The sequence below is a fragment of the Anguilla rostrata genome, chromosome 2 (assembly GCF_018555375.3).
Source record: "Anguilla rostrata isolate EN2019 chromosome 2, ASM1855537v3, whole genome shotgun sequence".
Lineage (NCBI taxonomy): Eukaryota > Metazoa > Chordata > Actinopteri > Anguilliformes > Anguillidae > Anguilla > Anguilla rostrata.
Window position 1 is genome coordinate 34014254 of NC_057934.1, and position 20971 is coordinate 34035224.

The 20971-nt window shown below is 39.4% G+C and overlaps 1 protein-coding gene across 1 annotated transcript in view; it reads right to left on the minus strand.

Annotated features, from left to right (window-relative positions):
- The window catches only part of scn4aa (sodium channel, voltage-gated, type IV, alpha, a), a 57934-nt gene extending 37543 nt beyond the window's left edge, over positions 1-20391 (minus strand). Inside the window, exon 1 of the mRNA XM_064321756.1 lies at positions 20254-20391. The gene's annotated coding sequence lies outside the window, so the exon portion shown is untranslated. The remainder of the gene's footprint in view (positions 1-20253) is intronic.
- Between the last annotated feature and the right edge of the window lie 580 nt (positions 20392-20971).

The following is a 20971-nucleotide window of genomic DNA, read 5'->3' on the forward strand; positions in this document are numbered from 1 at the left end:
TTTTAATTGTATTCTTTTTTAGCTGTTACTTAGCCTTAACCTTAATTTGACATCATAACTGTCACCGTTGTATTATTCATTTCCTGAAGCTAAATTTGCAGCCCCATGAGCTGTTCAGATGACTGGTTTTCTATCAGAAAGCCCGGTTTTATAATTATTTGTACATGTCTGGGTTGTGGTCCCAACCCGGCTCAAATGTCCATTCTGTGTAATTGGCAGAATGTAATGAATTCGTGTCCCAATCCCTCCCTGGTTCATGATTCATTCTGGTCAATACTGCACCTCATTTTTTGGCTGGACCGCAACAGCGGGGCCAGCCCTACAAACGCGAATGTCTGTGACTGAGTGATGAGGTTACACCACTGGTTGGCCGGATGAAGTGTGTTAGGTCCAGCCATATACTAGGTTTTGACCTGGTCTTGTTTCATCAAGCTTTATGTTGTTCGGTTTGTACACATTCTAAATTTGACAACGTTAGTGTGAAAAACCGTGCAATGTCCCATCACTGCTTCTTTTCACACCACAGTCCAGGGATTGCACAGGCAAAAAGGCACTTCAGGTGTGCTGTGGGTGCTAAATTGATCAGCAGGGGTATCCCCGCAGGCCTACTGGCCACAGCCACCAATGGCACAGTCCACATTTGATAGGAGACCATGCCCCCCGCCCCCCCCCCCCCCCCCCGACCACTGTCTTTACATGATGACCCAACAAGACGCCTTAAGCTCTTACTTAACTTGCACTACACTGTCATGCATGGAATATCAATTTGTTGGAAATAAAGTCACTCAAATTAAAGACTGAAATATTCCCAGTAATACTCCAACCCATACAAAACCTCATTCAACAGCTGGAGACCTTGTTGTGCTGCTAATGAATATCAGGGGTGCCAATTTAGGGCTGAATGAAAACATACAGGAGGGTAGAACTACAGGAACAGGATTGGGCATTGAACACTGCAATCTTTTGCGGAGAAGTTTTTAAATTGTGTTTTACAACTGTAACTTTGGGGGAATACCATTAAAGTAGTGGCTCCCTCTACTTCCTTGCTTCTCTCTTGTGAGACTGTACACCACTTTTTAAAATCTCACACGAGTGCCTGTTTGAGTTAAACTAATTTATATTGCGAGCGGAAGGAGATGGCATTTCAAATGGTATCAATGACCTCAGAACTTGTCCACTCGGTGGAAACATTGAAACATCTATAGCAGGAAAGATGTGCCTTTCCACTGCCATGAACACCACTGTTGTCACCACAGTTATATTTCAGGAACGTCCTGTCCTAGCTTTGCAGTATGTTGTTTATTCCTGAATAAAGTATCATTAGCCACATGCAGTTCAACTGCCTTGCAGCTCTCATCTGGGCGGAACAATCACATTATCCTTATATGATGAGCATATACAAATATAAAATGTTCATATTTACGTGTCGTATAAATGAAAAATTAAAAGCTGTTTGATATTCTAGTTCAACACAACTTATATTGTGCTTGCAGCAGCATGGCAGAATTTGCAGTTGTTCATACTTAGATAAACATATTTCCCCCACAGTTCTACTGATGTGTTTTTATCCATATTTTAAGAAAAGAATCAAGGAAGATATGAATAAGAATTAGTCTGAGGGTTTTAAAGAGTGAGTGCGCAATGATGTCAACTCCACTTCACCTAAAGATGAAATGAGACTGCCCTTGAAATATAGGTGTGAAAGTATCATGACGTGATACGTTCTTGCTGCTATGGTAATAAGATATAAGCATCAAGAAGGCACACTTAACCACATCGGGCCAGCATAGTCAGACTTGGTATTCAGTCAAGGTCTGAATGAAACAACTTCTTAAAGTTAGAAAGGAAGTTTTGTTTTCCACTATATATCCAATCAGGAATAAATCTTTGTGCCAGGTACCATAAATCACTCGAGGCCTCTGGATATCCTGGTTGCAAGAGCAATTGTAAATAGTCCATGGCATTAATGAATTGTATAAGCTTGCATCCTAGCCATGCTATACTAAAGACTTGCATGTTTTGTGAATTATTTGTATTTGTCCTTTTTACTTATTATTAACTTTTCAAATAAGAAATGATGTAATTTGCTTCAACAAAAGAGAGTTAAGACTCACTTGTTTCTAGTGACGTATTATAAACAACACACTAGGAAATGTGTTGTGATTTATGATTAAATTGAACTGTGATCATTCTTTTCTGAGCCGTTATGTGCTGAACACTGAAAGGTGCTGAACTGCAGCCCTCTCAGCCGGATCTCATTAGAGAATGAGAAAGCAAACCTAACAGAGACTAAAGCCAAACAAAAAGGTAACACGGATCAAAGTGGCATTGATTTTCTACAAATTTTCTTAAAATACCTAGGCTCAGCTAGCTGCGCTCTCTCTCCCTCAACCCCTCTCTCTCTCATTCTACCACTCTCTCTCCCTCTACCTCTTCCTCTCTCTTTCTCCTCACTCTCTCTCCTCTCCCTCTCTCTCTCCTCTCCTCTCTCCCTCCCTCTCTCTCTCCCTCTCCTCTCCTCTCCCTCTCTCTCCCTCCCTCTCCTCTCTCCCTCCCTCCCCTTCCCCCTCTCTCTCTCCTCCTCCCTTCCCATCTCTCTCTCTCCTCTCCCTTCCCCCATCTCTCCTCTCTTCCCTCTCTCTCTCTCACTCTCCCTTCCCCCATCTCTCTCTCACTCTCCTTCCCCATCTCTCTCCCGCTCTCCTTCCCCCATCTCTCTCTCCCGCTCTCCCTTCCCCCCTCCCTCTACCGTTCTCTCTCTCTAGTCTGTTTTCGAGTGAACAGACGGCCCGAGCCTGGGCCGGGATGATGACCCACATAAAAGTGTCAAGGTAGTGACAAAGTGACGGGCTGCCCTCGAGACGAGCGCGGGGGGGGGGGGGTTCAAGTTCAACGGGACACTTTCCCACAGCACCAGAGAAACTCTGGCATTACCCACGTACATCATATTACTTATTAGCTTAACAGACGGCCCTATCCAGGCCAGCTCACATTGCTAACACGTCACGTCTTAAAATGTGTTCTATAACACGTTAAGACAAACGGGTCTATACTGGAGCAATTCAGGTGAAGCACCTGGCACTTTTAACAACAAGCGTTCTCCAAACATGTCATCAACTCACATATAATATTTATAATACACAGAGAGATATGCAGCTACAGGTTTCTTCTGAGGCTACACACACTGTGGGATGTCTATAAATGTGTGAGACTCAACTGGAAACGCTTTTTTTCTGTTCTGTGGTGCCGTACTGTCGCCGAAGATCCATTTTCCACTGGGCAAACCAACAGCACCGTCTTTCTGGTACTCCATGAAAAGGATCAATTCCAGTTGCCACCATTCAAACGCACCATGATCTAATCTTGATTGGTTATGATCAGGATATAGTGCCAGCCTGTGGAGCAGGGCAGTCATCACTCTATGGTCAATTGTCGGACCCCACCCCCCTCTAAACTCCTCTTCCTCCTGTAAAAGGCCACTTCCTCTCATGCAGGGAAGGCCTCCTTATCTGTAGGGGTTTACAAGGCTCTTCGTTGAGTCTTTGGATAGTATTTACTCACACTGAGTGAAATCAAAATGGCTATCTTTTGGAATTTTAGTTTTACACAGAACCAGCTAGTGTACATCAGTGACTTTCTTTAATCCCTTAGTATTTCTTGAACACCTCACTGACGAGTGGTATTTTGACTGATTGATGACGGGTTGAATTTCTGACATGACTGAAGCCTGATTATAGATTAAGGGTAATGTTGAAAGCGGTTGTGAGTCGAGTTTACCACAGACGTAATCTCCCCAGCAGGAAGCTGAGGCAGGCGTGCACTAGTCCAGCCAGAGGGCCCATGTGTCCTGTGTGCTGGACGGCTGATGGTCTGAGACTTGGGGACCGGGGCAGATATATGACTGTGCGTATTCTGGAGGTTTTTTGGGGGCCCACCGATGAGAGGGAGCGGGGCGGGGAAAAGCGGAGGGCAAGGCGCGCACGCACGCAGATACGGTAGCGGCGCAGCTGCCGCGGGCCGTCAGGGCGCGGCGTCGGGTTACAGCAGCACGATGACTCCGCTCATTCCTGCTTCGCTGAACCCTCGCTCTCCCTCACATCGCACCGATAAACAGGCCCGCATGCCAACTTAGCTTACAAACTCCCACTCCAACGACAGTCTATTTTACACCGGCAGAAATCTTCCCGGCTTCCGTCTAGGCCCCCATCCCCCCCCCCCCAACCTCCACAGCCCTGCGCTATGTCTGCCGCTAGTCCCGCCCCCATTCTAACATGTCGTCTCGAGTTAAGCTTTCATTTTTCCTGCCAAAGATGGATGTCCGCCGTTATTTTCCCACAAATATAAGGCTACACTGTGCCATTCTGGTCGCCCCTTAACCCGGCATCTCCCAGCTCTCAGGTGGTTTTCTCCTCTTATTTTAGGAAAGCCTCACAGGGGCCCTCTTCCACCAGGGGAGAATGGCTGCACTTAAAATACACAGCCTGTGGTCTGCTTTTCTCCCAGGGCTTGCCTGGGCTGCTTCCTAAAGACGCTATGACGAGCAACAGACCAGACCAAGGGCCGGTCAACGGAGTGGCCAATCAGAAGCCCTCTGGCTGGGCCGTGTTCAGAAAAAGGTATGAGCCAATCACTGAGTGAGTAATCACAATGCCATTCCATACCTCCCTCTTGATGGCTTTTGATCAGGCTTAGGAGGGTCAGTGGCAGTGTTTACATTACATTACATTACATTCATTTAGCAGACGCTTTTATCCAAAGCGACGTACAAAAAGTGCATTTTCATGATCGTAGACAACTGCTGAACACGGGTTCAGTAAGGTACAATTACTTATTTTGTAAAGCTATTTCTATCCGAGAACAAAGAACACTATTCTAACATCTGCAAAGCCAAACTAGGCAGAAGAATAAGCTAGAGTATTAGGACAAATACAATTTACCAAGAAGTGCAGGGATGGGGCAACATGTAACAAGTGACAGGAAAAAGGGTTTTTTTTTATTTTATTTTTTTTAAAAATATATATATACAAGTTTAGTTAAGTAAATCATCCTTTTGCTGACTTGCTAACATCTGCTCTGTCTTCATTCGGCAGAGCTAAAACTGGTTCTCAGGTGACCTGCGGCCCATAGTAACATCACTGGAAAGAATTACAGAGGCAAAATAACACAGGCAGAAAATAAAATCAATCAAACGATCAAGAAAAAACAAGGAAATAAAACACCAATAAATTTAAATGGCAGTCATTACAAGACTGTGCTGCATAACATAAAATGCAATAAATAGAAACTTGTGATTCTGATAAACCAGTTTGCACTGAACAACTAATTCAGCTCTATGGTGTATTTCCCTCACCGTGTGTGGAAAGACGTATCTCAGTCCTGAACATCGCACAAATCAAAGGTCACTTTCTTGGCTTGGCACAGCTGAAAGAGCACCCAGAGAAAAAGGTCATTGCAGGTCAGTGATTGCGTTCTATGAGAACTGCTCATAAATCCAAAGCATCAGTGTGCCGAATTGTGTGCACAGCAGCATGGTTCCTCTTAAAACCAGCAATTTACATGTACTCTCTTCGTCATTGGCTATGTTTACATGCACACCAATACCCCAATTATTAGGGAATAATCAGTTTGCACATGAACATGGATATAAGTACTGTGATTACTTCTTTAGCAGTGTATACATGATTCTTTCCATAATCAGCATAAGGTCAACAAAAACTTCATTGAGGATCTATGACTTCTGCCTGATATGCACAGTTTAAAATTTTTTAAAGAAACCAGAGTAAGACATGCACCAAAAAATCGAAAGATTGGGCAAATGTGCAGGTGTCTTAATCAGGTTTTGAATTCACCGATTATGACATTACACTGATAAAGATAAAGGCATTTACATGACTATTTCAATAATTAGAGTATTGGCATAATCATAATAAAAGTGTATGATTGGAATATTAGTGTGCAAGTAAACGCACACAGTGACATTCTCATGGAAACGAGTATTCATATGTACACAATAGCCTCTAAAACAGTGGTTCCCAACCTTAGTCCTGGAGTACCCCGTGTATGCTGTTATTAAGCCACATTACGTCAAAAATAGTCATGAACAATAAAATTCCCATGTTCATATTGTGCTTATTGTGCTATATTGCAAAAAATGACATAAAAGAGGTAACAAACTTTTTGGTCCAGTTGAAAGTCTGAGGTCATCAATAGACTCCTGAACACAATGCAGGTTTGGCTTGTTATCATTTGCTTTATCTTTGAATTCCTTATTATCTTCCAGATGGTTAGTTTTAGTGACCACGTGTCCATAATTTGACCAGTTAAAAGCCTGTTGATTCACTTCAGTCTTTAATTTCATCAGTTAAAAATAATTCTGCTTTTTATGTAATTGTTTGCAATGTAGCACAATATACACAATATGAACATAGGAATTTAATTCTTCATGGCACGGACAGCTATTTCTGACATGATGTTGGATAAGAGGGTAAATAATCCCTCTAAATATGAAAAGCACCTAATTAAGGAAAATTAACAAATTGTTAAAATTCTGGGTTTGCAAATGTGAATAAACAAAACCCAGCATGCCCAGGGGTACTCCAGGACTGAATTGGGGATACACTGCTCTATAACAAGTGTTTGGCTGAAATATAACATTATGCTCTCTGTTTCTTGAAGATGTCATTGTTTCATGAGCAAATAAAATGTATGCATTTAAGCAGAGGTGGGTAGTAACGCGTTATATTTACTCCGTTACATTTACTTAAGTAACTTTTTGAATACATTTTACTTGTAAGAGTAGTTTTAATGCAACATACTTTTCACTTTTACTCGAGTATATTTGTGAAGAAAAAATGTTACTTTTAGTCTGTTATATTCGGCTACATTCCGCTCGTTACTTTTATTTTTTATCCATTTTTTATTCAATGCACGTTCTGTTCGTTTCATTCCCTCAAAGAGACTTCAGCCAAAGAGGCTGGTCTTTGCTTTGGCTCTGTCATAGCCCCACATGACTCCGTTTCACCAATCAAACGTAGCCAGTCACAGCACACACAAGGATGAGTGGGCGACAACAATGGCTGAAACAACGGCGGGTGATTCATAGGAGGCAGAACACCCCTGGCCTCACGTTCAAACTACGTTTTACTTACAGACTACCAAAAACAGTAGTTACATTATGCGCTGCCTTCTTTGTCTGCCTAGAAATGTGGACATTTCAGCCTACAAGAACTCAACTTCGAACTTGAGAAAATATGTGGCGGTAAGTTGTAGGTTAGTTTTGGCTGTGGATAGATAACTATTTGACTGAGTGGTCATTTATTGTCTTGGACAATCCGTTTGTGAAATGTACGGGCATTTGTGATGCGTCGGTATCTTCCAAAATAGCTGTGCGTAATACCACATGCGTTGTTTACGGCGTTGTCGCCCTTTTTAGTACAGTCTGGCTTGATTGACAATTCATTTATTCAGTAGGTGAGAGTATAAGCTTTCTAACGATGTATAACATGTCTAATTTTGCTTTTGGAATAGCGTTTTTTAGGTCAGCGTAACCTAAATTTTTCTTATCATCACATTCACTTATGTATTTACTCTGTGGTAGCAGTAAAAGACGTGGAACGTGGTCAACGATTATTCGTAATTTCTTGGGAAATACTATTATTATTGAGGACTTCTGGGCATAGCTAAGCCGTATGTTTGCTGATAGACCTAGATGACATCGTTTTATGGAGCAAAACAGAAGCGGATTGAACTGTATTGTTGATTTACGGTCTCTGTCTCCATCTACTGAACACAGATAAGATTTCATCATTGCTATGTAAGTAGGCTATTATTGCTCAAAATACTTTGGTTATATACGTTATTTTTGAAATTGAGTGTGTTTAAATAGGTTACTGGTATTAATGTGGATATTTCACACTGTAATGTAAGCATTAGTTAGTAGTGTAATAGTTTTTGTGAAGCATGCAACAGTCAAGACGTGAGTGCTGGAACATTGCATAGCATACATAACGTTTGTTTACGCTAAACCGGAAGTTCTGCACATATTCCGCGCAAGGCATCATGGGACTTTGGAATATCGTGGAGAAGTGCATCATAAGGTACAATAATGGTGCTACAAAGCATTATGTTTCCCACATATAAAGTTTCTGTTTGAATTTGAGCAGGCTCCTCTTTGTTGTGATGATGAGTCTGTTTTAATGGATAAATCCCTGTTGCCTCATTGATATTTTTTCTGTCAACGGAGGGTTCACCCCAACAAACTGACGGGGTATACAGACTTAATAGAGTCCAACAGAAAGAGAAAATCCTCCTCTTCTGACGAACCTCCTGTGTATTGTTTTATTGTATTATTGTTTTAAGGGATATGATTTAGGCCATATTTGAATTTGCACATGGCTATTTTATATTTTGTTTATTTCTATTGGACAAGCATTTACAATTTTATATTTTGGACATTTAGATTTTTACGTTCATCTTGCTCTTCTTATTTCAACATTAAATCAGATTATATGAAGTAACTCAGTACTTGAGTAGTCTTTTCACAAGATACTTTCTTACTCTTACTCAAGTAATTATTTGGATGACTACTTTTACTTCTACTTGAGTCATTATTATTTTAAAGTAACAATACTTTTACTTGAGTACAGGTTTTGGCTACTCTACCCACCTCTGCATTTAAGAATGAGAAGACCCACATTATGTACATATCAAAGGCTAAGGGAATGTCAGATGTCAGACTTGAGACAATCTGCTGCTCACAACAAAGCTGATGCAAATACATGTCCTACTGACTATCCCCCAAAAATCAGAGCCAGCACACATGGAGTGGGCCCACGTCACATGCGGTGTGCCTGCCAGACAGATGCAGGGAAGAACTGCTGAGACTGCAGCCCGGATCCATACATTGCATACGGTAGTCCAGGCAACCAAACCGCTCCGACATGGGACGTTCCCAGGGAAGGATATGGGAGGAGGGGCAATATAGACCCACCCTGTCACACTACCCTGTGACGGAATGCGAGCACTGATATTTGTCTCCGGAAACTAACTTACACAGCTTTAGGTTTTTGGCACATGCACAAAGATTATAGACGACAGGAGGCCACAGTGCATACAAAGATATAAAACATCAGCTTTAGGTGAGGTATCATAAGAAGGCCATATTAAGAAGTATGTCATCTGAAAATGTCACACAGATTATAAAGCAGCCTGATTTCTGAAGTACACTGCATTTGAACATAATCACAAACACACAAAAAATTTTCTTTAAAATAGATTAATTCATTCATAGAATTCATAATTTTTATTTACAGTATATGGAAATGTTACTAGCACTATCTGTACGTCATTTGGATACATGCTACAGAGAATTGCTTAAATGTAGAAGGTGCATAACATTAATTCTCACATAAGTGAATTAGCAATTAGTGGTTTATACTTTGTGATATAGATTTCAATAGACAAAGGATGTCAAATAAATTTCAATTTTTAATTCCAAAAACATTATTTGCTGAAAGTTTTTTGTTCATTGACTTTCCTATATCGATCATACATTTTCTCCTGAATGTCAGACAGGATATAGCATTATTCTAACTGGAACACAAGTACATAGAAACACAGTCGATGGGAGTCAAATCCCTAATACTATAAATAATAAGTAATAAGTAATAAGTAAATTTAACAAATAACCAGTTTACTATGGGGCCAAACTAATGACAAATGTTATTAATATTATTAATTAATAATAATTGATAATTTAGCCTCTCTGCTGTGTCGCTCATTAATGCTTACAAAGTGCTAACTGTAAATATAAGACAGAAGCAAGGCCTCTCATTCCTTTAGCCATATAATGGGAGTGTGCAGTACATTCATTGCTCAAATCTCATATTTCAGCACATCCTTTCCAGGCAACAATCGTCAACAGGGCCCAAAATGATTGAGGAATGGATATGCATTCTCCATATAAAGATACTATAGTTGGTCCAAATATCTTCTTTAATATACAACATTAAATCATTAAATGCATTCAGTCAACAATAACCATTTTTGCTCATAATAATAATAATAATAATAATAATACAATTATGGCCCTGGACTTCATATTCACCCCTCCATCAAGAACAGACTGATCGGCAGGTTAATTACATATAACACTCAACCTGACATGCACAATGTCCTCAAACAACTCCCACAACATTTTAGAGCAGGGAGGGGGAAATTCTTGTTCCTGGAGGGCCGGTGTGTATGTAGGGTTTGGTTTCCTCCAATTACCCAGATTAAATTAGGGAATTTAAATTAGGGACTCACTCCTCCAGGAGCTAGCATCTAACATTTTACATATTGGGATGGCAAGTATGCCATCAACCAAGTTACGACTTGGTGGTGCACACTCCATACCTATACAGCACCGAGAGTTTGCCACATTTCAGGGTTTCGTACAGAAATAAACATAGTGACCACAGACTCTCAGCCCTTAACTTCTATACCTCCTGACCTCATGTTAACAGACAGAATTCACAAACAACTTCACACGTCCACACAATAAAGCCCCGAACTTCATCTTGCATTTTCTCCTTTACATCATCACAAATGCTCCAGTACCACAATCACAAATTCTCCCTATTGGACATTTAGCTACATCTGCAAATAGCAACATCTGATCTTGAAAGCAGCCAATTGCAGGACAGTCTATTTTGCACGATACATAGGCAAAATGGACATATAAGGAAGTGAACACGTGATGCCATTTTAAGCTTAAAACTGTGGCCGCCATCTTTGTTTTGTGCGGAAATTAGCCTACTTGTTGACTAATAATTTGCAAAAAAATTAAAATAATATTATGAGTATTTAGATTTTGATAATGCCCAAGCTAAACCTTTGAAATGACTACCTTCTTTAAAATAATGAGCAAACAATGACATTAAAGAATGTTTTTATTGCACTGGCACATCCCATTGTTTGAATCTTTTTAGGTACAACACAGCTACATTTTACGCAGTTTTGCTTTTGGCATTTCGATCGAGTTAACGTTAGCTAATTTGCTAACAGTACAGAGTGAGTGTAATGTTAGTCATGAAGATGGCACTAAAATGAACCACTAAAATCTGTGTTGCGATTCAGTCTAGTAGGTAGGCCTACCAGTCATATGGGAACCAGTGCCATAGTGCTACTGGGTTTTGCTACCCAACCCTATTCACAACTCAGATGGCTACATGACTAAAACTTTGGACTACTATTGCAGGCATTGTTTAGCCAAGTAAGTACAATAGTATTTTACAATGTGAAATTATAAAAAATCTTATTTGTGTACATATCTAAAAATTTCTAAACATAATAATAATGATAATAGTAAGAACAACAACAGCAATAATAATAATAAGAATAATAATAATAGCTGCAAGCAGCAATGAAGGGGCCAAGCGCTATGTCAGACAAAACATGCGATTCAGCTCACTGGGTACAGTGGCACCTTCAGCACACTTTTGCTCTCCAGGCTCGGACATAATTTCAAGTTTCACTGATTCAGGATCGATGGAGCCAGATATACGGCTAATTGAATTTCAGAAACTACTGTAGATGGCACTACTGAGTTCTGTCTGTGCACCGCCAGGGCCTTTGGCCAAAGATTTATTTGACATTGTGATATTAAGAAGCATTCAGGAATTACACCTCACTTCCTGTTAGTGTATCTTCACCAAAATGGTGGCAGATGAACTTTGGAATGAAAAGAAAGCCATGTTTTATCTGTACAAGCAAAACGGGGTATGAGATTTGGCCATTTGAAAAGTGCACATATGTGGCACTATAGACGCTTTCAACGGTAACAACATACACAAACGTTACTGCGCATGTGCGATGTTCTGGCCCTAACTTAACTTCCGGCAGACTTCCACAAACAATCAATAACAACAGAGTCCCTTTAGACTATTTCTGATAACAAGCAAAATAAATAACAAGTCAATTATGTTAGGTAGCTAGTTAAAACTATGTCAAGCCAGTATTATTTGGGGTTACCAGTTGAAGAAAAGAACCGTTACTTGGCCAAACTCAAATGTGATAACGTTACACTACCAGAAAAACAAGCGACAGAAACAGATAACTGTTGACAGTATTGCACCTTGCGGAGCAATATACATTCCTTGCATAATCCATAACTATTCTGGTTACATGCACATTCTTGTGTAAAAAGTGCACTCTTTCTATTACATTGCTTAAAAACGATGATTGCATGAGACACAAAATAGTGCTGGGCAGCATGTGTAGCCAATGCAATTACTATAGGTATTTATTTGTATAGCATGCATTGATGGAAAAACATTGTGGCTCTAATAGTTTGGGTCATCTTGCTAGGTTACCACAACAGAAAATGATCAGGCAATGTAACATTGTCAAGTCATTGGAAACATATGGTATCATAACGTTCGTTCAAAAAGTAGCTATAGAGTATCAACTACTAGCATTGATCTAACGTTTCTGTGTATGATTTATACAATGTTAGCTACGTTTAGCTAGCTAGCTAGCTAGCTAGCTACAATCAATTTAGTTAGCTAATTGTTCATAACTATTGAAGGCTTGTTACTGGTCAGCCAGCTATTAGCTATCGCTTATCATGAGTTACCTAGTTAAGTAGGAAAAAATGTCCTTGTTATCCTCCTGTGGTTAATTTTTCAACACTTTCACGAATAAATAAGTCAGAGGTGGTCCAGCGCTAGCTTTTGGTTGCTAAGGGGAGGTGTATCCACAACCCTATATAAATGAATGGAACTTAACATAAATTTGCTAGCATACTGTATAAGTGTCCTGTCTTGCGTATTTGAGGTTAATATGAGAAAGGGTAGTCGCCATCAGCACGTCTAGGAATCCGTACATATTTACTGTTGTAACTCAAGTCGCAGGACGCAAAATAGCCGTTGAGAAAGCAGTTTGAAAGTATGAAGCAACGTCTGCGCCATTAGCTTTAATGGGTCACGATGAGATCATTACGAGCGTGTTGCTTGTCTTAAAGTTGATATAGTAAACAAGGCTGTATTAGTATTACTAAATGTGTATGTATGAAGTTGGTATATTTATTTATACAGTTTATTATGTGTATTTTTACAGGACTTACATTTTAATAGGTAACGATGTCCAGTTATTTCTCAAAAATACGAAGTAACAATGGGCAAGCACCAGCTATAATAATCGCAGGGATTCAAGCAATTCGTTGCACAATTCCCTAGTGGGGTTACAAAGTTAAATAATGTATTTTTACAACTTTCGAAATGGCATTTGTTCCAGGTTGCACCCCACAGCACAACAACCTGAGCCCAACATCAGTCTGCTCATCAGTTTAACTTTCACTCCGTTTGTAATCGGTGCCATATTAGCCAGTAAACACAAACCCAATAATAAACAAACACAGACTGGAAGTTAATTTAGGGCCAAGTGCATAACCTTGGCAACGCGCGTGCATCCAATGAAAGCGTCTATAGAACACTACCAGATGAGCTTTAAAACTCTTAGGGCATGGGTCCTGGGTGATCCAAAGGGTTTGTCATAAACAGTGTTAATATGCTGTGTGTTCCCTGTTGTTGTCTTCATTGGCATGGCCAAAGCAAAGGGGTGAGCTGTCCTTTCTGTTGAGTGTAGTTAGGTTAACTTATCTGTTATTTTACTTTAATCATTAGGTTAGTGTCTTTCCTTTGAAGGCATGTTTTTTTTGTAAACATGTGTGGCTAGTTTAGTCCCAGTGAGAAATTGCAAAGAAGCTAAAGATTTCCAGGTGCAGTGTTCAATACACACTTGGAAGGTTTCAAATGAGGGGCAGCAATGCTAACCGAAGACCAGGAAGAACAAGAGGCAGAAGACAAATATCTTGTGAAGAACTCTGCAACTGAAATTTTAGCATTTCAATTTTGGCATTTCAGTAAAACCAAAATGGTGGGAAAAATGGTGGATGATATAAGTCCAAGAAGCACGTTTGTTCACCATTTGATGTCTTACCTGTGGCAGTAAGTCAGTGCTAGTCAGTGGCAGTGCAGGGTCTATGCCATTACTGTAATAGATCACAAACGAATTGAGTTGATTCTTGATTTCAGAGTAATTGGCATTTAAATCTATTTCCTAGCATAGCACCCTGAAGTGGCTATGTTTCATGTAACCTAGTATATGTCTCGTAGGCATCATGGTACGCATATGTTCCAGGTTCGGTGCCAATAGATAAAAGTGTTGCAAAAATATTGTTTGACCTAGCAACTACCTTATAAAGACTGTTGAATGATCCAAAGAAGTAACAGAATTGCAGATTGTAAATTGAGCAATATCTCAATGAGGAGAGATTTAAATATTTTTTCAACAAAATCCAAGATGGCTGAAAAACAAAACGGCCAACAAAAAACGTACATAATTTGATATGATCCTTTACTGCAATAGCCCACAAGGAGTTTGGATGGAAAATCTGCCTTCATTGCGGAGTAATTCATGAAACCTAGTCTGTGCCTCCAAGGCCCCAAGCATGTGTACCAAGTTCCGTGCCAATAGACCAAAGTGTTACAGAGATAGGGCCGCTCACGGTGACTTTGCCGCCAAATTCATTGATATTGAATAATTGCAGCCATATTTTTTTGACCTAGCAACTATCTTAAAGACTATTTAAGGCAATGGTGCTAATACCCAAATTACAGCTAGATTTGGCCACAATTCAAGGAGGAGTGGATTATTGTGTTTTTGACTATGGCCGAAAAACAAAATGGCTGACTCCAAGGCTGCATTGTTTGGCAACTAGTATCCCTTACTGCAATGGCTAACCTCAGGTTTGGTTGAAATCACTGCTTTCATTCCAGAGTAATTGCCATTTACAGCTTTTTTCTGATATAACACCCCCAAGCGGCCAAATTTCATGAAACTTTGTGGGCGCTACTTAGACTACCTGGGATAGAGATGATGCATGCCACATTTTGTGGTGATCCAGTCAGTGATCTAGGGGGAGATGCTTAAAATTCAGCAGAAAATCCAATATGGCGGAAATTGACAGGGGTGGGTACATTGAACTCAACAGGACTAAGGGAGCTAGAGAAAAAAAGACTAGGCCAAATTGTTCAGAAATTACAGCCAAAAGTTTAAGTTAAACTTTGGCCTCGGTGGTGAAAAGGGGCTAATGTACTTAGCCCAAATTTGGTGAGGTAATACCTAGACTGTTCTCTATCAGTGTGCCGATTTTCAGAAAAACCACCACATGATTCTAGGGGCTGACATAGACTCCCATGGCAGAAAAATGATAACAGTGAAAAAACTAACAGATATCAGGTATCCGCACACCTATAGTGCTTGGTCCCTAATAATAATAATGCATTGTATTCATGTTGTGCTTTTCATACATCCAAAGCACTGAATGCAAACAATTGTTCAAACACATGGTGTAGTCATGTTTACTATTTTTAAGTGCAACACAGTTGAGTTGAATGACCACATTCTCTTCAGATAGTAAGATGAAAAAGCACAGGACCAAGTTACATAATAGTACAATAATCGAGGAAACATTGAGTTTCATTGCTGTGGATTAGATCTTGTGATTAGATTGGCTATTTTAGTTTGTGTGAATTAAGATAACCAATATTGCGTGTGCATTTTTATATCAATACTTTTGACAGCAGGCCTAGATTTTGGAAGTTTTAATTAAAGACTTAAAGACAGTGCTTTGTATGCGTGAGTAATTTGGCATTTTTGTATGTTGAAAATGTGTTTTTTAGGTAATGTGTACCCACCACTAGTTAATATCACACATTTAAATGTTTCAAACTGAGGGTATACAGATGTAGTCTTATGTTGGATATTCTCCAAAGAAACAATATACACAAAACACACCAAAACTAGTCAAAATACAGAATATCCTAAGCCAATCATATTCTGCTGCTTAGTTGCTAATTTATCTAATTGAATCATAAACTAAGGTTAAATATGGGGCACCACGACTTACAAAAGAACAGTTTGGAATGCTGTTTTAAGTGCACTGTATAGCAGTACCTCCAGCATCAGAATACAGCAGACATTTTACAGCCTTTTTGCTTCTAATTAACAAAAGACAGAAACTTTGAAACAACACAGCTGAAAATCCTTAGCCACAAAATCACAGCAATGAACCCTATAAACATGTATTGACATAAAGTCCTGCATTGGTTTATTCTCCTCTTGGCCTTCTCCTCTTACAGTACATACATAGCCCATAACCTCGACCCCAGCAGTTTTATTTTGCCAGGACTTACCCATTACAATTAATATAATGCAGTTTTGCTTTCCAAAGTCATGTATTTGATAGAGAGGCAATATCTCTGTCCAAATTATTCAACACATTTTTAGAAACCAGGTCAAAACTCAAATAAGTATATAAATGTAACACCATTCGAGTAACACATTATTTCGTTATCAATGATCATGTGTCACCAAAACAACACAAGACTCGAGTTGTCTTTCTCCATTCTCATGATGAAATCATTTTAAGACCAAGTCTTAAAAAAACTACCACCATTTGCGGTAAAAATAAAAAAAGAACATTGTTATGTGATCTTCAAAGACTTTAAAATTAGACACTGGAAAGAATTTCGGAAAATGTACTGTATCTTACTCCTCTCATTATGTATCTTGTGATTCAGTTCATGTACTCAGCTCTCAATTTCTGTGAACACATGGTCAGTTGCTTCAAACAAATGATGTGAGAACCACACCTTTCTCAGTACTGTTTGATCTAGACTGTATTCTGACTGAAATTACAGATAAATTCCTTATTTTTTTGTTTACAAAGCTAATACCACTAAGTTGTTAAAGCTGTATTTATACATGAGTATGTTATGTGACTTATTTGATTGGACATAGGCTTTTAATGAAAATATTAGCTGATCAAAGGTAGTTGGAGGAGGGAAGGTCTAAAATTGACAGGGATACACAACAGAAACCGTTTATGTTGTTGTTGGAGGTTTGAGGTTACATATGAAACCCTGTGGGACCAAAATGCTCAAATGAAAAAATCTGCCCCACTACATTTACAGTTACCTTCAACTGATTTCACCTTTTGCCCACTAAGGAGAGAGGACGACGGGCGAAGCAATCATACGACCTCCCTGAGTGAAAGAAACCCAAAACCAACAGCTTCTGCATCCAAGTGCATGTGATGCCCTGACGCTCGCAGGCGGAACGGCCTTGCGACCTCGCTGCTGAACGGCAACACCCAACACAACGTGGCATATTGCCACCCGTGACATGATTGGGTATCTCTTCTCATATGCCTTTACAGTATACCATAGAGCTGTGGTATGAAGCTTGCAGCATGTCAACCACACCCCATTGCAGAGCCACTCCCAGGGCTGGTCGATATCAGCAAACAACAATATTCAACAGACACTATAAATATAATATAGCCACTAATACCATAGAACTATTTACCACTTAATACCAAATCACGGGAATGGCCTGAAAAGATTCCATGTCCCACATTCTGCAAACTGCAATGGAATAAAGGCTTGCACAAACCCAGCCTTTCTGTACTTGGAACTTTGCAAAAATATTGCAGTGATCCTTTCTGAAAAACCCCATCCGGGCTAGTCTGTGCAGTCCCAGAAAATAAAAAATGCTCTTTCAGAAGTAAACACCAAAAGTACTTCTAACACAAATATAGTACAGACAGATTGCCAGTAAGACAATGTGAGCAATACATAGACTGGAGTTCAAGACAGCAGGGCTCGGAGACACAACAAAACTTCATGGAGTAGCCCTGAGACTGTCAGGTTAAATAAAGAGGGCATACTGCTGACAGGTACTTATGTGAAGGGGAGGCTACAACCCGATCTTCGTGTCAAGTGCAAGCCTGGGGAGTGGCGGGCCTCGTCCGTCCCCTCCAGCCCGCGGCTCGCGTTTGCCTGGATCAGTGGTGGAGGAGGGAGTGGAGGGGGCAGGGCAGCGCTACGCACATGCAGCATCCTCAGAGCTAAAAATACGGCCCAGCCTCAGAGGAGGGTCAGGTGAAACCGGCCAATCCAGGAAACAGGTGCAGGACTCTGTCCCACAATGAGCGTGAGTCGCCCACTTCTGCAGGTATAAGGCAGGGAAGCTGGCCTACCCACCTTCCAGCCACCACTGTCTCCCTCATTGATACACACACACACACACACACACACACAACGCACATCTGCTACTTATCTCACACAGCTGCAAACGCATGGATGCACATTGACGTAATATTGATGAGTATGTACTCCCAAGTGTTGCAGGGAGGATGTTAAAGAGAACATCAATTGGCCATTGCCCTCAACCATTGGCATCGTTGTGGCCAGAAGTCAGCCTATCGTCATGAAGGGTGCTTGTCCAGGCTACTTTCTCAAGTTTCATTTTCAGATTATCTAACCGATGATATTCATATACTATACCCCCCCCCCCAAAAAAAAAAAAAATAAAATAAATAAATAAATAAATAAATAAATAAATAAAACGAAATAAATAAAAAGACATTTTAAAATGCATTAAATAAATAAATAAATAAATAAATAAATAAATGACACTTCACTTAGTAAATGGTAAATTGGAAAGTAAAGAACAGCATCAGTAGAAAACTATTCCTTTAAAGGCCGGTTTCCCAGACATGGATTTCGCCAAATCCTAGACCAAAATAAAAGTTTTATGAAGATCTCTTTTGAAATATGTTTTAGCCTAGTCGTAACCACCACTTAAAGTTAAATTGTCAGCCGTACTGGAGTATTGTAAACATCCTCTCATGCCCTACTTGTCGATACGTCTGACCATAGTCAGACACCCAATGATAACACTGGAATTTGATATGGAATATAGAAAATTTCCTTCTTCGAAAAAATATGGTGAATATACATTGCCTAGCAATTTTATTATATAAGACTGACTTTGTATTGTAGGCCTCATTTAACAGGCCTATACTCTGAAAGTTTCACATACTCTTATTCATGACTGGATTCATTTTATGAAAACGAATCCTCTCCCCACGAATTACAATAGTTACAGCTAATTATATTAGAACTTGCTTTGCTATATCTTTAACCAACTAAAGGTTCTTCTAAAATATATTTTTGTATTTGGTTTTTACACCATATGCTTATGTTTCTTATTTGTAATAACCCCACAATAGCATTAATAGTGATCTCCATTGCCTGTAAATCTGCTCAGTGTACTTCTGTATACAAAATACAATTAATACACAATAGCTGTTACTTTTGGTTGTTTTTATATTACTTTAATTAAAATGAAGTTCCCCTGAATATTTTTCTTTAAATCAACTAAGTATGTCAAAATCAGATCATGAAGCAATTGGGAGTGGGAAAAATGGCTTAGTTTCCTTCAGTAGACATTGATTCAATGTTATTATTATTAATGAGGCTGAAAGTCAACTGCTTTTCATATTTGCTCCTCATATTTGCTCGTGGTGCTCTTTCATAAAACGTGTGTAGTTCTAATATATACTCATGCTTCAGAATGTATGTTCTAGAATTAAGAGAATACTTTCCTTTATAGTGCACATAGTATTTTATGTTTGTGACAGTGGTCTACGTCCAAAATTTGAAGGATTATGATGAACTGAAGAGATATAACAGGTATATGCAACAAATCTTTGCAGTATTGCTGCTTTTTAGATTTTAATAAAACTAATATCTGCTTACCAGCCCATTTACTCACGGTTGGTGACATATTTGCTTAAACTGTCAACATCCAGTAGCGCCACTTCAAAAATAGAAATATGCAGTTAATCTAGCTAGTATATAAATTGGTTTAAAAAACTGTTTATCATTTGAGTGAGTAAACAAATTAACGCAACAAAACAACCTTTATACAGTGAATGCAGGAGTGAGCATCGCAAGCAAGTGCCTATATAAACAATGGCAGGTGTATCTGAAGCATTATAATTATCTAAAGACGCACATTCTAGGCGTGCGAAGAGGTAAAACCAATAATTATATCTAAGCCAAATTTTATCCAAGGAGGTAACTCATTAGGGGGTCATATAAAAAAATAATGCTGATAAATAACATTAATTCAAACAACACCCGACTAAGAACATTTTCTGACTTCACGAACTGATCAAGTGCCATATCCAGTAAAAAAATATTGTCTCAATAACACTGACATGACATGAATTCAAACACCTTGCCACGACCATGTTCTGACGTCAAAAATTCAGACACGTTGTGCAAATGACTATTTCAACCAAGACTTAAACAACCACTGCAACATAAAAAATAAAAAAAATACAATCGTATGGTTTACCTTTCGCAGTTAAAATGTATATATTTCCAAAGAAGCCAATAATTAGCCCGTTAATTATGTCCTTCTTCAAGTCTTTCGCAGAGAACGTTATTTTCCACTTCTCCTAGCCAGTTCACGCTCCAAGGCAGCTGTTGCTGACGCGGGGGTGTCTTGAATGAAACCTGAGCGTTGCTTCAGGTAGGATCATCACTTAGTCGAAACTTTTTGACACTACAAGACGACTCGGTAATCGCGCTGCGAGGATTCGGTCTCCAATAGAAAACTTAATCAAATAGCCTACAGTGTTGGCCTACAACATGTTATACGATAGATATACGATACAGGTATTCAATGAGTTTTCGTTTATTCAGTAAAAATTTCAATACGATAATGAATCGTTGTCAGTTTAACTGACTTTTGATTAAGTCTTGCAGCATACTGTACTTTTATTCAACTTTTATTAATGCCGTTTTTGAGAGAATGAAACGTGCGGACAAGTGAAGAGTTTGTGAAATGTGTGAAGGTTTTTCTAATCTGCTATGAATTATACGTAATCAATAGAAATTATTCAATAGTTGTTCTACAGTGCATATTAATTGTTTATACTGTATATAGTGGGTTATATCTTCAATAGCACAACCAAGCCAATGTGTTTCATTGGACATCTGTCAGAAACGTTGGTTAGTTTTAGGATTTTCGCGCTCACAGTACTGGAGCCGTTTTGGCAAGGTTTCAGCCC